The sequence below is a fragment of the Panthera leo genome, chromosome E1, assembly GCF_018350215.1.
Source record: "Panthera leo isolate Ple1 chromosome E1, P.leo_Ple1_pat1.1, whole genome shotgun sequence".
NCBI lineage: Eukaryota > Metazoa > Chordata > Mammalia > Carnivora > Felidae > Panthera > Panthera leo.
This window is the reverse complement of record NC_056692.1, coordinates 25243287-25251438: the sequence shown is the minus strand read 5'-3', so window position 1 is coordinate 25251438 and position 8152 is coordinate 25243287. Positions and strand designations below refer to the sequence as shown.

Genomic DNA, 8152 nt, shown 5'->3' with positions numbered 1-8152 from the left:
CACTGGGCCCGCGCGCTGTCCTGCCGGGCTTTCCGCTCTGCCGTGGGTGTTGTCGCCTCCGGGTTTTCGTCGGATGCTGAGCACTTGTACAGCTTGGGCTGTCACCTTTATTGCTCAGTCGCCGGGATCGTAATGCAGCCTACTGCGCTTGGCGTTCCGCCGCTCGCCTGAGTGGGAAGCCGCGTAGGCTCGGGCCTCCCACGAGTGGAGAATCTGGGAAGGAGAAACCTTTCATTCGTTGAAGTGAAATGGCGGGAAACCCCACTTAGGAAGGTAGTTGTGAAAAGGCTGGAAAAAGTGTGGCACTCTTGAACTGGATTTGGGTGGGATGTATCCGACTGGCAGGGAATCCAGTTTGTGTTGTTAAGGAAACGGGAAATTTCCACCATCCGCTGCAGTTTTGTTTCACATAACTAGTATGTAGGAGACTTAAAAGGGTTATATTTTAACTAATTTTAAACATCTTTTCAGCTTTTGTTAAACCTAGTACTTTTCCCAACGAGCCCTGGGTACAGTATTGTACTCCTTTGGTGGTACCACTTCAAGTTATCACTTGGGAATAGCTTACGAAAATTGCCAAGCACTCAGTGCTCTAACAATTGGGTTAGCTTTCCACCCCCTTTGCCCAATAGGTTGTATTCTAAACACTGAGACCTTTGCACGGATTTCCACAAATGAAACCTCAGAGTAGGCAGGTTATATGTTCTTAGCTGCAAACTTTCTTGAAGTGAATCCGTTTAAAGTTCCCTTTTTCCAGTTTTAGCCACTTCATCAATTATCCCGTGTGCCCTTTGCTGTAGGGCTTTCCAGAGTCTCAAACGGAATTCTACTAGTACAGAAATAGGAGTAGGGAAAATGTTCATTCAAACAATTGGCACCAAAAAAAAAAAAAAAAAAAAAAAAAAAAGTTGGCTCAAGAAGTACAAATAGGAGGAAAAAAACCTCCTTGTACTACTACTAATAATAACCAAATCAGGGGGCGCCTGGGTGGCCCAGTTGGTTGTGTCTGACTTCAGCTCAGGTCATGATATCTTGGTTTATAAGTTCCAGCCCTGCATGGGGCTAACTGCTGTCATCACAGAGCTGCTTTGGATCCTCTGCAACCCCACTTGCGTTCTGTCTCAAAATAAGTAAACTTAAAAACAAACAAAAAAGCTCAAAATGTAGAAAATCTGAGTTACATAAAATTACAATTAAAAGTGTAATCAGAGATGACCCTATACACCAAAATACACTAGACCAGATAGTTTCAGAGTGTGAAAATACTTGGAAAAATACCAGCTTGTTTTGAAAGATAATCAAATCCTGTAACCAAATCAATCAGGAGGACTGGGTGGCTCAGTGGTTGAGTGTTCACTTTTGATTTCCACTCAGGTCATGATCCCAGGATCATGGGATCAAGCCCCTTGTGGGGCTCCTTCCTGAGCATGGAGCCTGCTTATGAATCTCTCTCTCTCTCTCTCTCTCTCTCTCTCTCTCCCCCTCTCTCTTGCCCTCCTTTCCCTCCCTCTTCCTCTTTCCCCCACTCTAGCTCTCTCTCTCTAAAAATAAAAAACAAACAAGAAACCTAATAATCATAACACCAGAAGAAAATCTATAGAGTATTTTATAACTGTAAATGCAAAAATCCTAAATGAAAAATTAGCAGTTCTAACCCAATAGCCTGCATACCTTGAGACCTGCAAGAGAAAACAGTTTGTGTAGCTTTATATTATTCATCTTAAACAGTTTACCCACCTTCCCTCCCTCCCTAGAGATTACAAAATAGATAATTCCCTTGAGCTTTATAATCCTTTTCACTCATTCACAACCAGTAGCCTCCAGGTCATACACCATTACCCTGATTAGCATCTCCATGCTACCCACTACTTCCATTAATCTGATTCAGCGTCCACTTTTCACCAACCATTCTAACCATTTCACTCCACACTTTAGATTTCAACATCTGCTAACAGTCATTTCCCCTTTATTCTTCACCTCTTCTCTAAATGTTCCCATCAACTTCCTGTTCCAACTGAAAACTGGTTTATCACCTGGCAAAATTACCTCTCTTGCAACTTTCCAAGTAGAGGAGATTGTTTTACTTCTCACAGTTTTTTTTTTTTTTAATCTTCAAACCTGCTCTTCATGTTCCTCCAAATCATTTCTCTTTTTCCTTCAAAAACCCAAGCTTTTTTAAAGTACTGCCAACTGCTACTACACCAAGATGTCATCACCCTAGTAACTCCCTCTTCATTTGTTCATGGCTCATTGTCTTCCTTTCTTCCACTATTTTTGTCACTTCTCAGCCACTTTCTCTTTTTTTTTTTTAAGTTTTTTTTTTAACGTTTATTTATTTTTGAGACGGAGAGAGACAGAGCATGAACGGGGGAGGGTCAGAGAGAGGGAGACACAGAATCCTAAACAGGCTCCAGGCTCTGAGCTGTCAGCACAGAGCCCGATGCGGGGCTCGAACTCACAGACCGCGAGATCATGACCTGAGCCGAAGTCGGCCACTTAACCGACTGAGCCACCCAGGCGCCCCATCTCAGCCACTTTTTCAAAATGTAATCCACATTTTCCATCTAACACCCTGTCTTCTCAGTTCCAAATTCTCCTCTTCGTGAAGTGGTCTTGATACTGTTAAAAGCAAACCCTCCATTTGTGTTCCAGATCCTTTCTTCTCTTTCCTTCCCCAGAGCTTTGCTCCACCAATTACCCTTTCTTGCTCCTACCTCATAAGTTTTTCCTCTTCTACTGGGTCATTTCCATCTGTACACAGACATGTTCTGGTTTCTATTTTAACTAAAAACAACAACAGGGGCACCTGGGTGGCTTAGTTGGTTAAGCCTCTGGCTTTGGCTCAGGTCATGATCTCATGGTTCATGAGTTTAAGCCCTGCATCCAGTTCTCTACTGTCGGCTTGGACCCCACTTCAGGTCCTCTGCCTCTCTCTCTGCCCCTCCCCTGCTTTCACCTGCTCTCTCTCCCAAAAATAAACACTTAAAAAAGCAACAACAAAAAACTACCTACCTTGACCCCTTACACTACCCCATGTCTCTGCTCCCCTCACAGGAAGATTCTTTGAAAGATTTGTCTCTAATATTCTACATTTAATTCCTACTTCATAATTCCTCCTTAACCTATTCCAAACAAGCAACCATACCCATTGTTCTTTTTTTTTTTTTTTTTTTAAATTTTTTTTTTTCAACGTTTTTTATTTATTTTTGGGACAGAGAGAGACAGAGCATGAACAGGGGAGGGGCAGAGAGAGGGAGACACAGAATCAGAAACAGGCTCCAGGCTCCGAGCCATCAGCCCAGAGCCTGACGCGGGGCTCGAACTCACGGACCGCGAGATCGTGACCTGGCTGAAGTCGGACGCTTAACCGACTGCGCCACCCAGGCGCCCCCATACCCATTGTTCTTTTAAGACTTTTTGTGACATAACCAGACCTCTCTATTTCCAAAGCTAAGAATGATTTTTCTGTTACTGACTCTGCTCCAAATGAAGAAGCAAATGAAACCACTGTTTCCTTCTTGAAACTTAGTAGCAAGTCAAACCAATGCTTCTTTCTTAAAACTTCTCTTGCTTGAAAAGAAAGCACACTATGCTGGTTTTCTTCCTACCTGATTGATAAACCACCCTTTCTCATTTTCATTTGCTGATTTCTCCCCAGCCAGACCTTAAGTTGCTGGGGAGAGTCCAGGGCTTGGTCCTGGGCTCTTTTCTGTTCCTATACACTCCCCCTAGGTAACAGCATCCAGGACCATAGCTCTCCTCCCTCAGTCTTATCCACATCGGTAAGCATCACCATCCACCATACTATTCAAGTCAAAAAAACAAAAACAAAAACAAAACAAAAAAAACCAAACCTAGGAGTTTTTTTATTCCTTCTTTCATTCTCTTCCCCCCACTCCATCTCCCTACCAATTTCCAATCCTTCTAATTCATCAGCAAATCCTTTTGACTAAATCTCCAAGATCAATACTGAATCCACCACTTCTCACTGCCTCCACCACTGCCATCCCAGTTTAAGTCACTATTACCTCTCACCTGGGTCACTACATCAGTCTCGCAAAGTCTCATTTCTTTCACTCTTGACCCTGGCATTCCTTTTTCCACTGGCTACTATCGTGATCTTTCAAAACCGTCAATCAGGTCAAGTCATTCTGCGACTCACTACGCTCCATGACTTCCCCTCACATTTAAAATAATATGTATGGGGGTGGGAAGATAAACAAAATAAGTGAAGGATTAAGAGGTACAATATTCCAGTTGTAAAATGAATAAGAGGGGGAGGTAATGTACAGCATAGGAAATATAATCAATAATATTGTAACAACTTTGTATGGTGACAGATGGTAGCTAGATTTTGTGGTGACCATTTCATAATGCATATAAATTTCTAACCAACTATGTTGTACACCTGAAACTAATACGATATTGTATGTCAATTATTCTTTAATAAAAAATAATAAAGTAAAATAACATTATTTCATAATAGTTTTCCCCTTCCCCACTACACTCCAGCCTCACTGGCCTTCTTTCTGTTCCTTGAACCAGCCAATCTATTTAACAGTCCTAGGACTTTCTGCATTTAGCTGTTCCCTCCCCATAGAATGCCTGCGGGGGAGCCTAGGTGGCTCAGTCAGTCAAGCAACTGAGTCTTGATTTCAGCTCAGGTCATGATCTCAGTTTCATGAGTTCTAGCACCACATCAGGAAGACAGTGCAGAGTCTGCTTGGGATTCTCCCCCTCTCTCTGCCCCTACCCCCACTCATATTGTCTCTGTCTCTCTCAAAATAAATAAATAAACTTGTAAATAAAGAATTATAAATAAAGAATGCTTGCCTCACCTCTAGTAGCTTAACAAGGCTGGATTCTTCATGCTATTCAGACCTCAGTCTAAATATTAAGGGACTTTCCTGGCTATCCAGTCTAAAGTAGCCACCCAGTATTTCTACCACATAACGCACGGTGTCTCTCTGCCCAGTCGGATGGCGGCCCCCAAATGTGAGGCGATGATTGTGTGGAAGATGGTGGCATGGACGGTGAAAGGGCTCACCCAAAGCACAACAAAAAAGAAGTTTGTTGAATACACTGCAAGGGATGGGTAGGCAGGACTGCAAAGGAGAGACTGTCCGCAAGGAGGCAGCGGGTGGAGGTTGTATTTAAAGCAAGAAGGTGAGGAGACACGGGCACATATGAAATTTTCCCCTTTTTGGTAACTGCCTGGATATAAATAGCCCATTGGTGAGCTAGGGCTTATAGATATTTTGATGTGGGCCGCCTGATGGGCCTGTGTATTCAGCCAAGTGGTCGTTAGGGGCCCTTTTGCCTTGATCAAGTTGCCATTGCTCAAGCCTGTTTTCTTTTCTTTTCTTTTTTTTTTTCTTAACGTAATTTATTGTCAAGTTAACATACAGTGTATACCATGTGCTCTTGGTTTTGGGGTTAGATTTCCGTGATTCATTGCTTACAACACCCAGCACTTATCCCAACAAGTGCCCTCCTCAAGGCCCATCGCCCATTTTCCCCTTTCCCCCACCCCCTCCACCAACCCTCAGTTTGTTCTCTGTATTTAAGAGTCTCTTACAGTTTGCCTCCTTCCCTCGCTGTTTGTAACTATTTTTTTCCCCTTCCCACCCACCATGGTCTTCTGTTAAGTTTCTCAAGTTCTATATATGAGTGAAAACATAGGATATCTGTCTTTCTCTGACTGACTTATTTCACTAAGCATAATACCCTCCTATTCCATCCACATTGCTGTAAATGGCAGGATTTAATTCTTTTTCATTGCCAAGTAGTATTCCATTGTGTATATAAACCACATCTTCTTTATCCATTCATCAGTTGATGGACATTTGGGCTCTTTCCATAATTTTGCTCTTGTTGAAAGCAGTCAGGCCTGTTTTTTAAAAGCGGCCTCTAGCACTTGCTTGGGCAGCACATATACTAAAATTGGAACTATACAGAGAAGATTAGCATGGTCCCTGCGCAAGGATAACACGCAAATTCGTGAAGCATTTCATATTTAAAGAAAAAGCGACTTCTATGATAACCCTACTTAAATTCTCTGCAGAGGACTTCTTACTACCTGATCTTTTTAAAATATATTTATTTTGGGGTGCCTGGGTGGCTCAGTCAGTTGAGCTTCTGACTTCGGCTCAGGTCATGATCTCGCGGTCTATGAGTTTGAGCCCCGCATCGGGCTCTGTGCTGACAGCTCAGAGCCTGGAGCCTGTTTCAGATTCTGTGTCTTCCTTGCTCTCTGCCCCTCCCCCACTCATGCTCTGTCTCTCTCTCTCTCTCTCTCTCTCTCTCTGTCAAAAATAAACTTTTAAAAAATTAAATCAATAAATATATTTATTTTATTTTATTTTATTTTATTTTATTTTACTTTATGTTTATTCATTTTCGAGAGAGGGAGAGAGAGGGGGGAGGGAAGGGCAGAGAGCGAGGGAGACATAGAATCTGAAGCAGGCTCCAGACTCTGAGCTGTCAGCACAGAGACCTAATCGGGGCTTGAACTCACAAACCACAAGATCATGACTTGAGCCAAAGTCAGTCGCTTAACCATCAGAGTCAACAAGCACCCCTGTACTCTTTTTATTTTTTATTTATTTAATTTTTAAATATTTATTTATTTATTTATTTTTGAGAGAGAGAGAGAGACAGATTGTGAGCAGAGTGCAAGCAGGGGAGGAACGGAGAGAGAGGGAGACACAGAATCTGAAGCAGGCTCTTGGAGCTTTCAGCATAGAGCCCCACGTGGGGCTCAAACTCACAAATAGAGAGTTCATGACCTGAGCCAAAGTCAGATGCTTAACTGACTGAGCCACCCAGGTGCTCCTATATTTGTTTTATCTGAGAGAGAGAGAGAGAGAGAGAGAGAGAGAGAGAGAGAAAATCTTAAGCAGGCTCCAAGGTCAGTACAAAGCCCAAGGCGGGACTCGATCCAACGATCTTGGGCTCATGACCTGAGCTGAAATCAAGAGCTGGATGCTCTACTGACTGAGCCAGCCAGGCTGACTGAGCCAGCCAGGCACCCCTCTGATCTTTTTTACTTATTTGTTTATTGACTATCTTATTCAATTAGAATATAGGCTCCATGGAAACAGGGAACTTGTCTTGTTCATCTCTATATTCCCTGAACCTAACACAAAAAGTTGTTCTGTGAATTCGTTCATTCATTCCGGAAGAAATGTGTAAAATTGTTATGAAGAAAACCATGAAATTTTTTTGTTATAAAGGAAAAAATAAATCTCTGAATAAATGGGAAAATATATCACATTCCTGGATGAGAAACTTTATTCCAAATGAATCTAAAATTTATCATCATTTTAATCAAAATCCCAACTGGGTTTGTTTTGTTTTTTTTTTAAGTAAGCTCTACACTCAATGTGGGACTTGGAACTCAGGACCCTGGGGTCAAGAGTCACACATGCTCTATCAACTGGGCCAACCAGGTACCTCCCCAACTGGGTTTTTTTTTAAATTTGACAAGTTGATTCTCAAATTTATCCAGAAGAGAAAAGGGATGTTATTGAAAAAGAAGAATATTAAGACAATTAGGTGCCCTGCAGATATCAAATATTTTATAAAATCGACAGTGGCAGATAAATGTCCATTTGGTCATTTGGAACCAGGAGTCCAGAAAGGAATCAATATACAATGCAAAGGAGTATATGATGGATGTGACATTTCAAACAATTGGGGGAAAGACTGATTATTCACTGATGTGAGGACATCTGGCTATCCCTTTGGTAGGATAACTCACTCTCTTGAGGGGTAAAAATGATGAAGTCCTCAACTTGGACCACCCTGAAAGTAAAATGGCAAGTGGATTAAAGAACTACATTAAGAAAAAAGTGTAAGAGTGCAAGAAGTAACAATGAGATATTTTTTTACCTATTGGATTGGCAAAAACCTTTTAAATTTAGTAATATGTAAGGCTGGGAAAGGTGTGGAGACAAGCACTCTCATTAACTATTAGTGGGAATGTAATTTAATATCAGTTCATATCAAACGAAATTTAAACTACACATATCTTTTGGCCTGGAAGTTCCATTGCTAGGAATTTACCATACGTGCATCTTTGCAAAAGGTACCTATGTAAGGACTTTCACAGCATTGCTTATAATAGTAAGGGATTTTTTTTTTTTAAGTA

At 41.7% G+C, this 8152-nt stretch overlaps 1 non-coding gene across 1 annotated transcript; it reads left to right on the top strand.

The window, feature by feature from the left end:
* The first annotated feature begins 5917 nt into the window (after positions 1–5917).
* Positions 5918–6020, top strand: LOC122207527. Its single transcript, XR_006196928.1, has one exon. It is a non-coding gene; the product is annotated as a U6 spliceosomal RNA (small nuclear RNA).
* The last annotated feature ends 2132 nt before the right edge of the window (positions 6021–8152 follow it).